The 21,641-nt window shown below is 36.3% G+C and overlaps 1 long non-coding RNA gene across 9 annotated transcripts; it reads right to left on the minus strand.

The window, feature by feature from the left end:
- Positions 1 to 746: 746 nt before the first annotated feature.
- Positions 747 to 21,049, minus strand: LOC110923288. 9 transcript variants are annotated; one of them, XR_004878201.1, is made up of 8 exons: positions 20,755 to 21,049; positions 19,352 to 19,850; positions 18,868 to 18,925; positions 18,578 to 18,619; positions 17,712 to 17,765; positions 17,546 to 17,619; positions 16,149 to 16,255; positions 15,702 to 16,060 (listed from the first exon to the last, which is right to left on the minus strand). It is a non-coding gene; the product is annotated as an uncharacterized LOC110923288 (long non-coding RNA). The 9 variants fall into 9 exon arrangements; XR_004878202.1 differs by lacking the exons at positions 15,702 to 16,060; positions 16,149 to 16,255 and adding an exon at positions 747 to 789; XR_004878200.1 differs by having other exon boundaries at positions 15,702 to 16,249.
- Positions 21,050 to 21,641: the final 592 nt, after the last annotated feature.

A 21,641-nucleotide genomic window follows, 5' to 3' on the forward strand; every position in this document is an offset into this window, starting at 1 on the left:
TCTAATGCAACCTTTTTAAGACCAAATGCAACCTTTTTTTAAAGGTTTGCATTTACGAATTAAATGCAACCTTTTTAGTATGCAACCTTTTTTACATCTAATGCAACTTTTTTTTTTGTATTTTAGTTACAAAAATACAACATTTTCTACACTCAAATGCAACATTTTTCTAGGCCTAATGCAACCGTTATTATTTTTAATAGAAAAAAACGAAACTTTTTTTATAGCAAAAGCAACATTTTTTTTTCACACAAATGCAACCTTACAACATAAGTTCAATTGTTATTAATTGATATAAATTCAACAGTAATTACACGAAAACAATAATAACAAAGATATCATTGATAATCAAAGTGTATACTTCAACATGTTTGTTGAAACTTAAAGAACTTTACAGTCAGTTATAATAATAAAAAAGTGAAAACATTCTGCTCATCTCGATCTCCAACTACTTGTTTCATAACCTTCCGCATCATAGCTTTCAAGTTGTGTCGCTAGCTGGCAAACTCTTTTCGCATAGTTTCAAGCTCGGCTTTTTTTCTTTAATGATCATCTTCAATCCTTTTACGCATTTCCAACAACTAGTTTTTCTCAACTTCAACATGTAAATTAGTTGAAATAAGCCTTATAAAATTAATAACTTGATAAATAAAATAATTGCCTAGCGAAACATAATGCAAAACACGGAGACACAGAAATATATTTTAAGCATACCATTCCACCACTTCCTCCAAGTTCAACAGGCACGTGATAATCTCCGTTTCCATCAAGCTCTACAAGTGTGACTTCCTACATAATACAAGAATTTTGGTAAACGTTCTTACTTCCAACCATAGCCTCTTGTAGGACATGGGTCACAATTTTATAATAAAAATTACATAAATAAATATAAAATTTTAAAGATACTCTCTTTACATAATTTTTGGGAAATTGTAGTACCCGTACCGTGTACAAATCCATACAAAATTAAATATGAAATACAACATATTTAAATAAATCGATTCAAATCGATGTCTTTGACAAGAGCTTGAGAAGCGTCTTCTTGTACAATTTCTGCTACGAGAACTTGCACCGCGTCTCCTTTTGCGATCCTTCTTGGCTGCAAAAATGAACAAACTGATGTTGATGGTTGTGGCCGAGTGTAACACCTCGGAAATTTACGTCCAATAATGCATTGACCCGTGGCATAGGCTTTGGATATGTGAAAACATACTTTAGAGGGACTAAAGTTGACAAACAGCGAAACTATGGAAATATAAGGGTCCAAAGTGTCAACAATGGATAATAGGCTCTAAAATAACCCTACATGATGTTTATAATCTTAAACGGATAAATCATAGATCATACGAAGCGGAAAATGCAAGAAAGTGAGGAATTACAAACTACAGGGACTAAACGTGTCAACATGTTGAATTTATACCTCTGAATGATCCTTTGGCAAACCCGAAGCTTTGTAATGATAAAATATACTCACTAGAATATGTGGTAAAAATTTCATGAGGTTTCGTTATCGTATGAGAAAGTTATGATCAAAACCGTACGCGAAGGGTTAAATGCGTCAACGTTGAATTTCGTGACTTTTCGAGTGAGCGCAAAGTTAACCAAGGACTTTACCATGTTTGTAAATGTCCCAAGGTCCTTAAAAATCATATTTGAAGGTCTAATGTGCAAGATAAATAGCCAAAACCACGTAACAAAGGACCAAGGACCAAAACGCAACATTTAAAAAGGTTTTGGTGGATCAGAAGGCCCAGGCGGCCCGCCTGGGAACCCTTAAGCGGGCCGCGTGACCTGCCCAGCGACAGAAAACAGCCAACCGCCAGTTCCAGGTCTGTTTTGCGAGTGGAAACCAGCTATAGTCACCTCCTAAACTCACCAATTGACTTACATGCAATTGAGGACACTTGTAAAGGTCTCACAACACCTGTATCAACTTAAAATCAGATCAAAATCTTCATAAAAGGGGACTTGAAGTTGTAACCAAGAACACTTGCATTTTCAAAATTCACAAGATCAACTCCTGGAGCTTTCTGGACGACAAGGCACCTTCCTAGTGATCTCTAAGCTTTATTAGGACTCTTGTAAGTGTTCATACCCTTCTCTAATTCGTTCTAGCTTAGTTATTCAACCGAAAGTCAATCCGTCGTAAATTTAGTTTGACTTTACGATTAAACGAAAATGGCTCAGTCATTTCTTAAATTGAAAGTACCAACAAGTTGGTATTTATGTGGGAAACAAACCCCCAAAAGGGTATTTTCTGATTCCCACTCTAAGCATGATGATTGTCGAGTCAAAGCTTTTCTTAAAAAGTCAACAGAATGTGTTTTTGCAAAATCTAGCATAAATAGCAATGTAGGTCACATGCAACCTGTTTGATCATCAAAATAACTTTATAATTAATGTAAGAACATGTTTCTTCATGATCAACTCGACAATTTTCAGTCAAACCCGGATCGGAACCGAAAGTCTCATAAAATGACTTTTTCTTTGACTCTCGATTAGGATCCGTGCATGCATGTTGAGATCTGCCTTGGAGCTTATTTTGGACCATTTTTATATATGTACAACTCTCTGAGATTTTACAAACTTGGTTCTACACTTATTCGATTCATATGCATGTTACCGGTTTATGCTTAAATATGACTATTTTGCCCTTTTTGCTATAAAACGCGATTTTTGAAAAAGTGAAAGAGTAGAAACGTTTGTTACTGATTTATAAACTTGCACCAAAAATTTGATATCAGTTTGAGGTCCAGATTTAGAGTTATGCTCAATATCGTAATTTGAAAGCTTTATGTTAAGTAAACGGCGTAATTAACGGATAGCCTATTTAAACCCACTTTTTAATATCAAACTTTTTACCCACTAATGTTATATAATATTTTGGGATTTTTGGAGATTTTTATTTAATTTTTGGTTGATCGTATCATAGGTCTCTAGGTTTAATTCGGTAAATACCGAATTTACCCTTTTAAGCCATAAAATGAGTTTTATAAATCTTTTTGACCCCAAACCTTTTTCTACTGATTTTATTTGTTAAATAAATTATTTTGAGCATTCTGAAAATATAAAAATATCAGCTTTCTTTTGAAAATCCGGAAACGGCTCTAAATCGCCTATTTAAGCATTTTTAACGCTTAGTATGCACTATAACCATATTAAACATATAAGGTTGATACCTACTGATATTCTTAGTATATTTTTATAAAATAACAGTAAGTATAAGTTTTTGAACTCAGGTTTCCAGTTTTGACACTTTTAGCCATTGTGAAATTACCAAAATACCCCTAAGGTGCATAGTTTGGTTTTAAATGATAAGTTTCATATATGGGACATACCCTACTGTTATAATATGTTAAATTAAGTATTTTTACTGTATGAATCAGACCTACAACTCAGATTACGAATTTAACTCTTTTATAATCTTTTAAATGACCAAAATGCCCTTATAAGGCATAAGTTGAGTTTAAATTCATTCGGGGCATAATAGAACATAACTTACTGATATTATGACATATTTAGAGCATATTATCTCAGGGAACTTGCATATGACTCTTACGGTTACCCGTAACGCTCTTTTAGCATTCGGTTCGGTTTATGTAACTAGTTTGCATAAATTGACCGAAACGGGTCAAACATTATTATTTTTGTCTCAAAATCCAGAATGTATTTAGCATACCCATATTATACAAGTATTCAAACTTGTCGGGTCTAAATCACGTTCTATCCGGTCTTCGCTTAATCGTGCGTTTGAACCGTATCGTCCTTAAAACTAACCGGTCTAAGCTTAGGCTTAAATAAAGATCCGTTAGGAATCTAATAGGTTATTATAAACCTTTGTTCCAGAATAGAAGAACCAGTAAAAGCTACCTTCACTTGCTAGTTGTGATTTATACTTACCAAGGTAAATACTTTTAACTTATTTTCCCTATACGGGCTTGGGATACGGTATATAAAATACCGCTTGGTCCGGCATCGAATTCTTTAATCGAATAGAGGTTAAATTTATTGAGATGCCTTGTTTTGAATGTGTTTTATTGCTTAAAGCCTTTGGGGGGTTAATGACCATGTCCCGGATATCCTTGGCATCATCTTACGAGATGGCCACGACCTGAGCACGGGGTGTAGGCGTACACCCGTCAGTGTATAACTCTATATTGTGGTGTGTCTATTAATCTTTAACCCGGTCTACGGATCGGGCTACTGAACGCATAAGTAACATGTAAATCCCTTACAAGATTATATTGCATAATTATTCCAAGTTATAAAATATTTTTATGCCATGTGCATTTAAATCAATTTTCAACCTTTTTCAAAATGAGTCAGTTAAATTGTATTTACCAGTGTAAACTGACGTATTTTTCCCAAAAGGTTAAGTGCAGGTACTACACGAAATAGGCTGGCTGTCTTCTAGAGCGTCCAGAATAAGTCTCGCAAGCTTGGATGACGATAAATCTGTTGAACAATATCTTATTTTTATTTTGATCCGCCTGTGGATCCGTTTCAACTATTAGTGATACTTGATATTACACTTTATTAAAGTTGAAATGAATCTATCTTTGCTTCCGCTGTGCATTTATATATTGTGTTGTTTGTCTATGATGATGCCAACTACGTCACTATACTCCCCACCGGGCCCACCGGTGACACGTGGAAATTAGGGGTGTGACACCGAGGCACGTGTTCAACACGCTTCCCTTAAAACAGATTTCGCGCCTCTACTAAAGATGACGCGTCTGTTTCCCAGGGTACAACAGCCGAAGTAGTATGTACTGCCGGAAATGGCCACGCGCCCGAGGTTACACCGGATAAAATTATAGTGTTAGAACTTGTGGAAAATAATAATATGAAGGTGATGAAAATGAATAGAGAAAACATATCTCTCTAAGTACCCAACACATGGGTCTTCAAGTCTTCACCACTTCTCTAAGAGTTCTTCATGCATATTTTTTTTTCTTGTAGTTTTCTCATCATCCCCAATAATGCACATAGCCTACCACTTTTACAATAGATGTAGGTAGTGAAGAGTTACAATTAGTTGGTGATTTATTAGACATATAAAACTCTAATAAAGTTTCACTTAATTAGTGATTAATTAGAGACATAAAAACTCTAATAAAAGCTAATCAAGTGACATAAAAACTCTACTCAAGAGTTAGTCACCAAAGAGTTACTCACCATGAAGAGTCCATTAATTATCACTAAATTAATTTCCATTCACATTATTCAAAATTTCCAACAATCCCCCACATGAATGGAGATTGGTCAAAACACACAAAAATCCGAATGCAACATCGACAGTTGAGTATTGCAGGATAGGTAGGTATTAGCTTTGAACCTTCCTTTGTGAAGCATACTTAGTCTCCTAGCGGTGTGTAGACGCGATGTCCTTGAACAAACCCCTATTTGTGTAGACGACAATACACTTCACACAATACTCTCCTTAGCCGGGTCATCCCCTCATAGTCGTGTCCAATTATGGTCGTGGAACACTTTCCTGGTTCTGCGAGAGCTCTAGGAATTGTGCCCCCAATTCCATTCGAAGCGACCCCACTTCTCTCTAATATAGGTGATTCTATTAAATCATTAAAAGCATCGTGGTTACTATGATTACACAAAATCATTTACCACATAATATGCTTAGCCTCACAATTTGTCACTGAATTTTTATAGGAATGAACTAGGACGTATTAAAGCACCCTTTTATCGTTTAGGGGGTATATATGACCATCTATACTAGCTTATGCATATCAGCTATGCCCCCACAGTGACCACCCTTAGGCATATGAATTCGTTGTCCTATTGAACTTAGATCTTGGGATTTCTAGTCAACTAAGGTAGGTTTCCTTCACACACCCTTTTTCCATGGGCTTTAGTCTCATTCCACAACTTGATCTCTAATAAACCCTCAGGTTATTGGATCCATAACATTATCTTTGTCTTTGACATGTCACTGAAGATAACTTTGCAGTTGAGATCAATTGTCATGACGTGTTTGTAACTCGAAAGTTAACATTGCCTATTGTCAACTTCTAAGACTATAAACTCAGTGGCCATCTGAATCTGGTTATAATATTTGTCTTAGAATGATACATCTATCATTTAAGGCAAACACGTCTCCATTATGCAGTACGACATTTGTGTCCACTTAGTCGTCTGTTTGCAATGCTATACTGGATTACAAAATCCTTATTGCCAAAATTTTATGGTATAAATGCAAGACACCCCCACATTTAAGTGTTATTGAATAACATCTAGATGGGTTAATGAGAACCATTTCTACATACCTTTATAGGGTTGTTTCTTAAATGGATCCTCCCCCACATTTCTTGCCATTTGATCAACATTTCCGTAACACCACTTATGGCGACATTTATACACATATGATTGAACAAGATCAACCTCATTGTATTAGTGAATTCAACTCATATTGCATTAGCTTACATAAGCTTCCGAGCTGACCAAAGCAACACATGCCATTGTCATAAGTTTGTCACCAACTTAGAATAATTCTAATTTAACATCTAGAATAAGCTTAGACAATGAGTTCTCCTCATTAGCTTTTCGAAAAAAACCCTTAAAAAGTTACATGTCTTTTCCTTATAATGAATGAAAATTCTCCCTCGGTTTTGTCTATACAAATTCTTTTTGTGTTCATACACATTTGAATGTTTAGAGTTAATTAGTCTCCGTCAAGACCCATAATTAACCAAGTACTAGTCTAGCATGCTTTAGACTACAATACTTTAGCATGTGAACAGAAGATGCATCATTCTGATTCTTCACAGTCCTAAGGATATCATAATATCACTTTACAACATTCATCCCTTGTTAAGACAAAATAATGAGACTTATTCATAATCCTAAAACATCAATATTTTGGAAGGCCACACAAAGTATTGTATATAGCACATAGCTAAATTTCATTATTCATTTAAGGAACATAACTTGTTTACCTTTGATATCCAACAATCTACCATTGACTCATAAGTACTTAAACATAAGTCTTAATGCAAGTCACTTGGTGAACACATTCATCATCCACAAGATGAATGTTTCTCGTCTACAATCACTATTATGTGTGAGATAGAGTCAACTAGAGCGACACTCAACAACCTGGCATTCATAATTTTGCCATAAGTGATTTGCACACATCTATTGTTATTCATTAGGAGATATGTATGTTTAGGATGCTCTCCCAAATGAAGGTAAAATCTCCATATAGATCTAACAATAATCAAGTGGTAGACGCATCCACTTATAAATCTCGCAAGATTTATTAAAGGGATACAATAACATCTAGTACTTTTACTTTCATATGTTAGAATTCACACTTGTGGATTTGCCAATGACTTATAATGAAGTATGTCGACATGAATGTTGTTAGTGTATTTCATCTAAATACACTCACTATGTTCTTTCATTACTCACTCATGATGTGGTTATACATTTGATATTTCGTCTTTGACTTTTAGTCAATGTAACAACTCTCAAGTTGTTTATGTCCAAGTATTTTCATGTACTATCCGTTTAAAACCATATTCTTTTAAACAATGTATAACCAACGTTATAATTATTTTCCACAAAATAATTTATACGTCACAACCATTAGTGATTTATTTCTTTGTAAAAAATTGCATGTGTTATCCGAAGATATTGAACACAAAACAATAAAATACATTGGAAACTAAATCATAAGTGTCCATCACTTTTGAAATTTAAACGGAAGCATAGACAATATGTAGACATCAAATAGCAAAGTGTTTTTATCTTCAACACTTAATAATCTGACTAAAATCTTCTCAACAATATCGTCCCTTGGCATGTCTTGAGGTACTCCCTCAATAAGACTCCATGCACTTTTAAGTACAAGTTCCCCATTTCATCTTGAAACTTTAAACTTGGACAATTATGCTCAAAACAACACCAAGTTGTTACAAATACTACATTTAAGTAGTAAACTTGAACAATTAAATTTGTTCACAATAACACCAAGTTGTTTTTCACCAAATACCATTTTCTAACACGCATGTTAGAAAAAAAAATGTTATAACAAGCACATTATAGAATCGAACGTTTACATAAAACGTTTTCCAAATATATTGTTTATAAAATAAACATTTTCTCCTCATTTTTAATGCACGCATAGGCAATTAAATGTTTACATAAAACATATCTGTTCATTATTAACAATCTTTAACCTCGTATTCGTGATACACATTTTCTAACACACGTGTCAAAACATGACCAAATTAAGGCATTACATGTCATCATTAAAACTCATCAAATGTCATCATTAAAACTCTACTCAAGAGTTTCACCATATGAAGAGTTTAATTATTAATTTAAATTTCACTCAAATTGATTTAGAAATCATAAATTAAAGTTGGTGATAAATCCCACACAACTACACCATCACTTTATGGTGATTTAATTCTTGTATTCTTACTCTTGTACTTTTTCAAACTCATCAAGTTAGGCACATAGCCTACTTTAAATATATGAGACATGGGTTGGAGAAAAGTCTCCCTTTCATTTAATTAGAGTTTTTATTAGAGACATAAACTCTAATAAATTGACATAAAACTCTACTTTTTTTTTTAAAGGAAAACTTCATTAAAACACAAACTCGCAAAGTCCTCAAAGCAAGGACTTACGAGAGAACAAACGAGAATACATCAACCCAAAGGGCAAATACACCAAGTTTTCCAATCTATATCTTTCCATCTAGTCCTATTTCGTAACCAAAAATAAGCCGTAGATTTAATATTATCCACAATCTGAATAGGACTCCGCTTCTTGTCGTTGAAAATCCGGTCATTACGCTCAATCCACAAAACCCACATAAAAGTGTAGACTATACCCCTTAAGATGTGCTTATTATCTTTGGACATAGACGTCGATTCCGGCACACGAATAAGATCCGTAACATCAAAAATAAAGGTATGATTCAAGCGGCACCACAGTTCGATTCGAAACCACACCTCGTGGGAGAAAATACACCCTGTGAAAAGGTGTAAGGTCGTCTCCAAATCACTATGACACAACGAACAAGCGGTGTCGAGAATACTGACTCCACGTTTGATAAGCTCTACAACGGTAGGAATCCGATTAAACAAAACTCTCCAAACCAAAATTTTGCACTTGAGTGGCGTCCAATCCTTCCATTTAACCATCGACCTGCAAGTACCCGTAGTGTCATTTGACATCAATCTTTTAGCCGAAGAAACCTTGAACAGCCCATCCTTCGTATCCTTCCATTTCCAATTGTCAACTCCACCCTGCCACTCTAGATTATGAACATCATTAAGAAGTTGAAACAATTCCGAAACCTCCTCATGAGAGGAAGGCGTTGATTTCCAGTCCCAAGTCATAGTCTTGAAGCCGTCCACACAATGCACCCGATCCGCAACCTTAATCCATTTATCCTTTTCAAGTCTAAAAAGGTTAGGGTAAATAATACGAAGCGGAGCATCCCGCAACCAAACATCTCCCCAAAAATAAATCGATCGACCATCTCCAAGGTTTCCAACAAAAAAAGAGTGAAGGGGCATACCATTAGCAACTTTGATATCGCCCACTTTAACTATATATTTCCACCAACCACTCGACGACGCATTACAAGGTAACATAGCCCAAGGTCTACTCGAACCATGGCACCCCATAATAACCTTCTTCCACAAGCAACTATCTTCGGTTTTGAATCTCCAAGTCCATTTTAACAATAAAGCATCGTTCACCTCTTGTAACTTAGAAATACCCAAACCTCCTTGATTTTTTGGTAACGTGACAATCTCCCAAGCAACCCAAGATATTTTCTTCTCAACATAAGAACCGGCCCAAAGGAATCGCCTCATACACATCTCAATAGAGTCAATCACGGCTTTAGGGGCCTTATACAAGGAAAAATAATACACGGGAAGGCTTTCAAGAACCGATTTGATAAGAGTTAAACGACCCCCTATCGATAAATGTTTAGCTTTCCAGGAAGCTAAACGTCCTTTGATGACATCAACAACCGGCTCCCAATTAATAATACGCGTCATCTTAGCCCCGACTTTGATTCCAAGGTAAGTGAAGGGAAAATCTCCACGCTTACAACCTAAGACTTCCATCATATTGTCCACCTCCAAGTCATCCGTACAAACACCATAAATATTTGATTTATGGAGATTTATCCGGAGACCCGAGCATAAATAGAAAATGCGAAGGACCCGGGCAATGCTCTTAATATTCTCGCACGTCCATTCCCCCAAAATGAGAGCATCGTCCGCATACAAAAGATGCGTCAAATCCGTTCCGTCTTCAGAAAAATTAATACCTTTAAAAACGCCAATATCCTTGGCTTTGTTAAGGATCCAAGAAAGAGCTTCCATAACTATCAAAAATAAAAAAGGCGACAGTGGATCGCCTTGCCGAAGACCCTTCTCGCACCGGAAGTCAAAAGTAGGAGAACCATTAACCAGTACCGCGGCTCTTGAGGAGAGACAAATACCTTTAATCCAGTCGCACCATCTCTTGGGAAAACCCATTTGAGACATAACAGAGAGCAAAAAATTCCAGTTGACATTATCGTAGGCTTTTTCAAAATCAATTTTTAACAAGAAAGATTTCTTTTTGTTTTTCTTCAACCAAGCCAGAATCTCATTCACCACAAGGGGCCCATCAAGAATAAAGCGGTCAGGCAAAAAAGCCGATTGAGCCTCAGAAATCACCTGACCCATTATCCTTTTGATACGATTAGCTAGAATTTTGGAAATAACTTTACTAATCATACCAATAAGAGTAATAGGCCTATAGTCTTTAAGCCCCATAGGAGATTTAACCTTTGGAATCAAGGTAATAAAGGAGGACCCGCAACCAGAATTAATAATACCTGAACCGTGAAATTCTGTCATAATCTTGTGAAAATCCTCCTCGAACAAGCACCAAAAGCGCTTGAGAAACCGAAAGTTGAAACCGTCGGGTCCTGGCGCCTTATTAGAACCACACTCAAAAACCGCATCTTTAATCTCTTGTTTTGAAAAAGAATCAACCAAGAAAATACGCCCCTGCTCATCGATAGTCTTTATACCCGAACAACACAAGGCCGGCCGAACTGAAATCGTCTCTTTAAAATGGCTTCTAAAAAAGCGGAAAACCTCTTTCTTTACAAGCGTTGGTTTTGTAACCCACTCGCCGTTAATCATTAAACCCGGGATAGAGTTACGCGCCTTTCTACCGTTGACCACGAAATGGAAAAAACTAGAATTTTCGTCTCCCAAGGAGGCCCATTTGACACGCGACTTTTGTCTAAGATCACGCGCCTTATGGCCCTCTATATTTTCCAGCGCGACCTTACATTCTGACCATATCCACAAATCAGTTTCATCCAAATCTTGATTCTCCATCTGCCTCTCAATCTCTTCTTTCTCTAATCTGAGCCGAGCCTCCTCAGAATGTTCCGAAATGCTATAGGCATGGTACCAATCTTTCAATCTACCACGCAAACATCCAAGTTTTCTCAACAGGTTCAAATCGGCTGGGCCATGGTTAAACCAATTTTCACAAACCGAATTAACCACTTCTATACAACCGGGTCGATCAAGCCACGAATCAAATAACCTGAAAGGCTTAGGGCCGAAGTTTAAGTCTTCAACAGTGAAAAGGATAGGAGAATGATCCGAAAAATTCCTATCCAAAGCCCGGACACACGCATTAGGCCACTTATTAAAGACGTTTTCGCAAACAAAAAATCTATCGATTCTACTCCATGTACAAACCCCTCTTCTATGAGACATATAAGTATACCTCATCCCTTTCTGGTTATATTCATGCAGACCCGAATTGTCTATAAAATCGTTGAAATCCCGGGTGCAAACTGGATCAAAATTTGAATTTTTTCTCTCAACCCGATCACGCACCGCGTTAAAATCACCAAAAATAATCCACCAGCCTTGATTCGATCGGATAAGATTATCAATTCTAGACCATAATTGCCTTTTCTCAATATTCTGTTGGGGAGCATAAACATTCAATACATTAACACGAACCGCTCCTCCCAAAAACGTACCCGCAACATGAAGAAAATTACAGTCCTTAGAAACCTTATCTTTAACGAACAATTTAGGATCCCATATACTCACTAAACCTCCTGAATTACCATTCGCGTTCACTACCTCGAACTCAAAACCTGAGCCTCCCCAATAATTAGAGACCACAGCCGAATGTACATTACAAGCCATAGACTCTTGCAAGCCAATAAAGGAAACACCAAAGTCGTTTTTAATTTTCCTAATCCAACCCGGTTTACCACAACCCCCTATCCCTCGAATATTAATCGAGAGACAATTCATTTTTTCACCCCTTGTAACCCTTCTTGGACGATCGAATTCTGAACTAAAACAAATGACTCTGAAAAATTGGCACCCAACTTTTTCCCCAATTCGATGGTAGCTTCTACTTCACAGGCAAAAGGAGGTATAACATTCTCTTCCAATACGCTTAAGAAAGTGTTACCTGTCATGTGATCCTTACGATTAACTTCATAAGGGTTGGAGTTCAAGTCAATCTCACGAGAAATAACAGTATCCACACTCTCAGCTTCTTGAGCATCGTCTTGGCCAATAGAATCTTCGTGAACAGCAGCAAAATTACCATCCTGGCCCAAAATCTCTTCCAGATTATTACTTTTATCCAGGCCCAGTAGTGGGTCCAAACCAAATAAGTCTTCATCACCTTTGGGCTTTTTCCCCACTCTAGTTTTTTCCAAACTACTAGAATAGGCTGGATTACCTCGGCCCATTAATTCCAAACCTTTTTTTTTCTTTTGTTTAATACGTGTGTTTCCAGCTCCAAGTCAGCCTCCGCATTTAAACCAGATTCAAAATCGAAAAGGTTGCCAGGGATAAATTCCTCATTTTCTGGAAACTCCTCCACATTTATTGGAGAGTTATTGTCAACATTAATGTCATTAGGGTCAAGGGGGTGCTCACCTAATAGGTGAGTCCCCTCTCTTACGCCAAACCAATCCCCGTGTGCCACGTCAACTCCCCTCTTAAACTCCCCTAACACCCCAATTTGATGGCGCCACTCCCCTCTTAGGTGAATTGGGTTTTTTTTTTTAAAAAAAAAAAAAGAAAAGAAAAGCTGTGATTGGTCACTCCCTCTCTCTCTCTCCTCCCTCTCTCTTCGGTGAGCCGCCACCGGCTTCCCTCCTTCTCTCCTCCCCGATTTCCTTTACCGAAGTGTTGGCGGTGTCTTACCGCCTTCCATCTCTCCTCCCCGATTCGGTTTACCGAAGACGCCCCGAAGGGCCTTAGAAGTTTCCAAAGTTGGCACCTCCTTGCCTGTTACCGAATCATCCTTGCCGGATTCCGAGTTGATTTCCGGCGTCTTCATTAGATTGGCATCATCATCTAAATCCTCATGATTATTCTCGGCGTCTTCCATGTCACCGTCCTCCGGTACCGGCGATTTCTCAGGAACCTTGTAAAACTCGGGAACCCAAACCTCGACTTCTTCCGAAACCCAAATACGATATTTCTTATCCTTCCAAGACAACGTAACCTCTTCATCAATCCTATTCCCGTCTCCGACAAGGACTCCGATATGATCGCAGGATAGATTCTCATCATCGTCGGACCTCGTCGCTCTGTGGACCACCTTCCCAAACGTCCGTCCAACCATGTCAATGACTACACCATCCACAAGATGCAATGGTAAACCAACCAGTTTAATCCAAGCTAATCGATCAAAACCAAAACTTTGACCCTCCCATACATCTATCGACGTAAACCTTCCCAAGATCTCCCTGGCTGCGTCACGAACAGCACCAACCATTGCACTATCCTCAAACGAAATAAGAACCGATAAACCGCCAAGGTATTGTACCTTTCCAAAACCTGGACAAATGTCGTTGAGGATGATATGGATATTCTTGAGTGCTTCTAAGTCTATCATTTTCATCACTAAAGCCTTCCCGTGTAACTTAGAAAAAGCTTCCACACGATCGTCAATAACCACCGTCTTACCCTCTAACAATGAACTTTGTCTCCCCAGTAATGTATCCGTGAACGACCGGGACCCATTGAAAAAGGTCGTAGGAGGTCTAGCTTCTTTCCTAACCTCATCTTCAGCAGCCGTCTTTTTCTGGATTTTCACCAGTTCTGGACGAATTTCACCTTCTTCAAGGGTGAACCTTGCTATATTGGCCTTCAACCAACAATCCCCAATGCGTGTATTACGGATCTTACGAATCAAATCCCTCTGATCTTTAACGTCAAGGTAGGAGACGAAACCAAAATGATGCCCTGCTTTATCCCTTTTGCGAGCTATGTATAGATCATAAATAACTCCAAAACCTCGGATGAACTCTGAAAGATCATTGCCGCTACACTTCTCCGGAAGATTCGTGATGAAAATCTTGGTGATTCTGCAAAGGATATTGGCCGGAATAGGCGATTTCCGGTTCATTGCCACTCCGGCTTTTTTTACGGTGAGGTTAATAATTATTTCATTAAATGTCGTATTTGGGTTTATCTTCCATATGAAGAGTCTAGTAAATGATTTTAATTTCATTAAATTCATATAAATACCACACCATCACTTTATGGTGATTTAATTCATTGAAGCCAATCAAACATCAAATTCAATGTATGGCCTTTTATTTCTAAATAATACAAAGCATTAAAATCAATGCTAAAACAAATTACTTATATAAAATGTTTACATAAAACATTTCAAAGCATTTGTATTTTAACCATTTTTAACAATCCTGTTAAAATGAAAGAAATTCTAACGCGCACGTTAGAAATATTAACATTTCCACAAAATGTTAATTCGGCTTGCTAAAAACACATATATGGCTCAAATAAATAAGTGATTTCCAATATACACGTTAGAAAATAAACAATTAAAAATTGCTTCCAAATTAACACTTTCTATGAACGTTTCTAACACACATGTTAGAATACAAATGATTACAAAAATCATTTTCAAATTTAATGGTTTTATAAACCGTTTCTAACACTTTTGTTAGAAGTAAACAATTACAAAAATTGTTATAAAGCTTAAAAACTTATCAGTTTGTATAAATAACCCAATTCTAACACGCTCGTGTAGAAATAAATGATTAAAAAAATCATTATAAGGCTTATTAGTTTATATAAAATAAACTTATTTTTAACACTCATTCTTTAAACCATATTATATAAATAATATGATCATTTCTAACAAGCATGTTAGAACATGAAACATTTACAAAAAAACGTATTGTTTATAAAAATAAAGCCAGTCTAACGCACACGTTAGAGAAATTTACATTTACAAAAAACGTATGGTTTACACTAATAAACCCGATCTAACACAAAAGTTAGAAAAATTAACGATTCCCTAAATCGTTTTAAAACCAAACGTTTGAACCATATTTCATTTGTTTTTGTATCACGGTGTAGGATTTAAGATTCTACCACAATCTCAATAAATCTAAACACAACAAGTTGTACTATATACATATTTCCCAAAAAAGTATTTAAAAGATCTCAATCTTTAAAAATATTCTTTTTTTATTATAAATTCTTTTGTGAACCCAAAATCCATATAAATAAGGTTTTAAGATTGTAGCAATAATCTCACAAAATTCTGTTTTAAGTTTGTAGGACATGGGTCACAATTTTATAATAAAAATTACATAAATAAATATAAAATTGTAAAGATACTCTCTTTACATAATTTTTGGGAAATTGTAGTAGCCGTACCGAGTACAAATCCATACAAAATTAAATATGAAATACAACATATTTAAATAAATCGATTCAAATCGTTGTCTTTGACAAGAGCTTGAGAAGCGTCTTCTTGTACAATTTCTGCTACGAGAACTTGAACCGCGTCTCCTTTTGCGATCCTTCTTGGCTGCAAAAATGAACAAACTGATGTTGATGGTTGTGGCTGAGGCACGTGTTCAACACGCTTCCCTTAAAACAGATTTCGCGCCTCTACTAAAGATGACGCGTCTGTTTCCCAGGGTACAACAGCCGAAGCAGTATGTATTGCCGGAAATGGCCACGCGCCCGAGGTTACACTGGATAAAATTATAGTGTTAGAACTTGTGGAAAATAATAATATGAAGGTGATGAAAATGAATAGAGAAAACATATCTCTCTAAGTACCCAACACATTGGTCTTCAAGTCTTCACCACTCATCTAAGAGTTCTTCATCGCATATTTTTTTTCTTGTAGTTTTCTCATCATCCCCAATAATGCACATAGCCTACCACTTTTACAATAGATGTAGGTAGTGAAGAGTTACAATTAGTTGGTGATTGATTAGACATATAAAACTTTAATAAAGTTTCACTCAATTAGTGATTAATTAGAGACATAAAAACTCTAATAAAAGCTAATCAAGTGACATAAAAACTCTACTCAAGAGTTAGTCACCAAAGAGTTACTCACCATGAAGAGTCCATTAATTATCACTAAATTAATGTCCATTCACATTATTCAAAATTTCCAATACCTCTGACCAAATAAACAAGTGTTCTACCAAAAATAACAATGAAAAGATTGAATGCCTGAAGTTACAGTCTACACATTTTCTTAACGTACAACCCTCGTTTCTAAACCTCAAAAAGACTACTAGGGTAACTTTTTAGAAGGATGCCACACAAAATAACTGGTCATGGTCTCTTATTACTCCAAGACATCAATATATATGTATTGTAATTTGCATGAAGAAACAAAAACATGACCTAATAGCCCACACTAGCAGATGTAACAACATTGAGCCTAGCCACAGAAGATCTATCCTCATGTCTAAATATCCAACAGCATCATCATCTGCTAAAAAATAACAGAAAAACAAAGATATATTAACTAGAGAATGAGCAAAACACAATTTCATTTGAGGTCAAGTTCACGTTCTTGAGACTATCTTTAGTGCTGGAGATTGTGTTAAGAGAAGATAGAAAGTGTCCCTGTGTAAAGATTTCTTTTATTAGCTCCAGTTATACATTTATGACCAAAAGAAAATGAAACGATAATATCTCACGACACTACAAGCAATTAACCTTATAGAGACGAAATTTTTAAGGTCTGTAGGGAGGACATGTCGTCTCTACACGTCTCTTTTGCTTATAGAGACGACATGTCATCTCTATAAGATTTGTCTCTATTGCCCTGTCCCTATAAGTCACAAAAGTCGTCCCTATAGGTGTCGTCACTATAGAAGCATTTGTAGAGATGACGTGTCCTCTCTACAAGTCTACGATAAAAAAATAAATTAATAGTTACTAAATAAAAAAACATTTATTTAAATATTTTAAGCCCTATAAAGACGACATGTCGTCTCTATAGTTTTTAATTTAAAAAGATAAAAATATATATTTTCACCTACAGAGACAAGGTCGTCTCTATAGGTTTTGTTTAAAAAATAATAAAAAAATATTTGTCGTTTCTATAGGTTTTGTTTAAAAAATATAAGTTAATAAGAATAGCATAAAATAAAATAATAACTAGCACCCTTTTGCTACTAGTCAAATACTATGAACAAAGGTTTTGTATTAACCTCATAATGCTTTGTCGTTTCTCTGTTTTCATTTCAATTATTTTCCTTTCCTTTGCTACATAGTTTCACCCATTCTGCAGAGTGAAAACCAACAAAAAAAATATTTGACGCTCACATAATTTGAGGAGAAGAAATATATACACAAAATTAACCTTCTAACACTAACCTTCCCATCGGTTCGAACAACACCAGCCAACTTCATTAGCTTTTCTACATTCGCCTACCATGAGTACAAAATTGTTGTTAACATACTTTAATATATATGTAGTTAAACTAGATCGGTATCTTGATTTGGTATAAAGATTTAGGCTATAAAAGTGAAAAAGGACTATTTCATTCCACAATCCACATTCACATACATAAAATTACTGATATATTTTGCATCATTTACGAGGTCCATTATGATTAAACATGGCAAAATGGGCGGGTCGGGTCAGGCCGGGTGGCGGGTTAAAACGGGTTCGGATCAAAACGGGTTAGGGTCGGAACAGGTCGATTTAGGCTATAAAAGTGAAAAGGGCTATTTCATTCCACCACCCTCATCATATCTTCATAACGCCACACCTGCAACCAACGCCACCAGAACGGTAGATGAAAACGGATACACATACACACTGTAAAATCAACGGGGTGGGCGGTAGACCAAGGTAAGTGGTGGCGCCGGCGGCCGTCGGAAGTGTTAGCGGTGACCGGAAGCTCGTGGTGGTGACTTTTGACGTGGTATCATGGCGATAAGAAATCACCCGTTCTGAACTTTCTGGCCTGTTCTTAAACTTTGTTCCTTTATTTCAACCCATTCAACCCTTTCTCAGTTTAAGAATATAACCCGTTCTGGCCCGTTCTCAAACCTGCGTCATTTAATTAAACCCATTCTAACCCGTTCTCAAATATCTCCATACCCAGAAGGACCCGGTAGGTCATCAAAATGACCCATATGGACCCAAAGTTAGGTTCCCGGGTTGGGTTTGCCAGGCATGATTATGATAGATAAAATTTAGATCATTGGCAAGCTATGGAAATGCAACAAAATACCTTTAGCTAAATCTTGAGGATGACATGTCACTGAAGAATTACCTGAGAAAAATTTAGACAATCCACACTTCAGTTAGTATACATGTTTTACCATCTTATTTGCAAAACCAATACAGTAACTTATATTTCTTGATCATAACATAGAGCTGCTATTTCATATATACCTTTATATGTAAGCAATCTACAACCAAGTGAAACTTCCATTAGCAAATCAGAAGCACATTTTGACTTTTTTTGGGTCACATTGTATCTAAAACTTAACGAACATTAGAATTCAGTAAACTTACAACCTTATGATCCTTTAAAAATCATTCTCCCCATTCCTTGACCTTGTAAAGGAGGAATTACCTACAAAATGACTAATACAAGATTACACAAACATAAATTCAAAAATAAGATAATCTGATCTATCAACAGTTTGGCTTTCTACAAGTAAATAAATCATGAAGATACAAATCTGTCTTAATTTTATTTATCAAAGATGAAGTATGCTACCAAGAACAACTTTTTGAATCTAATTTATACCAAAACTGAATGAATAGGGGATTAATTTCCTATGAAAACAGATATATGAAATTAGGGTTTCTACCATGACATCATAAATTGATAAAGTTAATGCACTATTAGACACATCTCCCGGAATCCAACAAATTGTCAGCAAATTAGCGGTAACGGAGTCATTAGCCGGTAACAATGGCCGCCAGCAATCCATTCATAAACGAGGTGATGAGTTCTGGTTTGGAGAAGATGCCATATACATATACAAAAAATTACCTTTTGGGATAAACAGTGGTGGTTGTTGCGAGCGGTCGTGGTAGTTGCAAGCGGTCGTGGTGGCTGCGTGTCATGAATCCAGTGGGCCAAAGTTCAGGCAACAATACAACTAGTATGGATCCAGCCCAAATAAGAAAGAGTGAAAGCGTGAAAACTCAGCCCAAGAAGTTCCAAGATCACATTATGACGTAACAGAATTCTGTTAGTAGTGGCTATTTAAAGTAATTATGTCATGGTCATGAGATAGGTATGAATGTTAGTTCTCATTGATCTTTATTCCCATCCCCTTCTCCTCTGTTATTTCCCCATCTCCAGTTCTTTTAATCAATCTAATACAACAGTCAAATTGCCTTCAACTAGATAATTCATAACACTGTGAACGGTGGTGGTGGTTGCAATTGGGGTCTCCGATAAAAAAGGGTGGGACAATTACGGTGGATTGGAGTTGGACAGAGGTAGGAAAGAGGTGGACGGTTGCAGTGGACTGGAGGTACACTTCCTGTGATAAGACCATTAATCAGGCAATTTGCTAGAACTAAGACATATAATAAACCAAAGCTTCTAAACCAGCATTTTCTTCATTATCAGCTACACTATGAGGCAAATTTGTGTTGTATGCTCATTCCGCTCAAAGTTAATCAACTTAGGTGATAATAATCTATATATACTAATGCGGAAAAGAAAGCAATCAAATGGCCAGGTTACTCAATCAAAAGGTTAAAGGCTGATGATATGTGAATCAACTTAGGCGATAATAATCTATATATGTGATGCTTGTTACTTATTTTCTTCAACATAAAAGTTAAAAAAAAAACTTATTGTTCTGAGTTTGTTAAACCTAAACAGTCAGTATAAAGTTACTAGAATCTGTTTAACAAAATCATCACTAATAATAAATGCCTAAACATTTGTTCTATTCTGTATGAAACATGAACTATAAATTAAGTTCAGAATCATAAGACAAGAACCTTAATAAATCAATCTAAAACTGCATCAATATTCAATTATTAGCATATAGCTCTGCGCTTTATACTGTTACCAAAATACAATGAAGCCGGCAATATGTGGTTAAAGACAAGCGAATATGGTTTACAAAAGCATGTAGGGATGATACAGAACAAGCATATATGTTCAATTGCTCAAATTTACAATTTAACTCCAATTTGTCACTCAAGAAGAAAAAACCCTTGTCAAACAAAGCATCATTCTAATAAAAAACGCAAAACACTTGCTCCATTTTGTACCAAACATGAACTACAAGAAAAGTTCTTAGAATGTTTGACTCTAACACAAAGCTGCCCCAAAACTTACATTTACAACCAAATATAATAATTTAATCAAACCCTAAATGTAATTAAAGCAAGTTTGATGAAAGCGCAAAAAAGTACTGCTAAAGGCTGTACCGCTGTAGTGAGGATTGAAACAACATGGAGTCGAGCAGTGATGACGGGTTGCTTGTGGGTCGTTTGTGCTGCAGTGGCGGTTCATCAGTCACTCAACCGCGCCTCATCGGCGGTGTAGTGGTGGGAACCGATCGGAGGAGACAACCGTCTGGAATAGGGATCATAATCAAGTGGATGAGATGATCGATCCAGGTTGAGGTTGAGGGAGAGAACACCGATTTTGGTGGGTGATGCGGGAGATGGAATTGTAAAATTGAGAATGAGAGGGAAATCTAAATTATTTGGGGGAAGAGGGGAAACTAAAATAAAAGTAATTGTATAAACTGATTTATAAACATATAATCCATGGTAAAAAATGAGAAATATAGTTTTTAAATGAAGATTTAGATGTAATGCTTATAAATATAAAACATGTTAATAAATATTGTGTATTTTGCTATACTAAAAAAATATTATTTATAAATAATTAAAACTAGATTTTTACCCGTCGCGCGTTACGCCAGCGGGGCAAAGCATTCGCTAAGTTATGTTGTTCACCGTGTATTGCAGCAGTAGACCCATTACTTTATGTCGCGCATGTGCGGAATTTGGTAAAGCGGTACAAAACATTACGGCCATTACATATAGAGAAATATTCAGTAGTTGAGCTGAAAAATAAGACTACCCAAAAGTATTGCGAGGAGCTATTGCTAATTTGCTATCATTGGGCCAAAGGCCACTTAGCAAAACAATAATTTTAATACGGAGACGATAGCATGTGGCCCAACTCAACTAATTTCCATATAGGACTACAAACGAACTGAGCTTTTATTAAGCTACTCAAACTCAGCTAGAGCTCAACTTCGTTTATTTTGAGTTATTATTGAATTCGAGCTCAAGCCTTTCGA

Source organism: Helianthus annuus, chromosome 14 (genome assembly GCF_002127325.2).
Source record: "Helianthus annuus cultivar XRQ/B chromosome 14, HanXRQr2.0-SUNRISE, whole genome shotgun sequence".
NCBI classification, from domain to species: domain Eukaryota; kingdom Viridiplantae; phylum Streptophyta; class Magnoliopsida; order Asterales; family Asteraceae; genus Helianthus; species Helianthus annuus.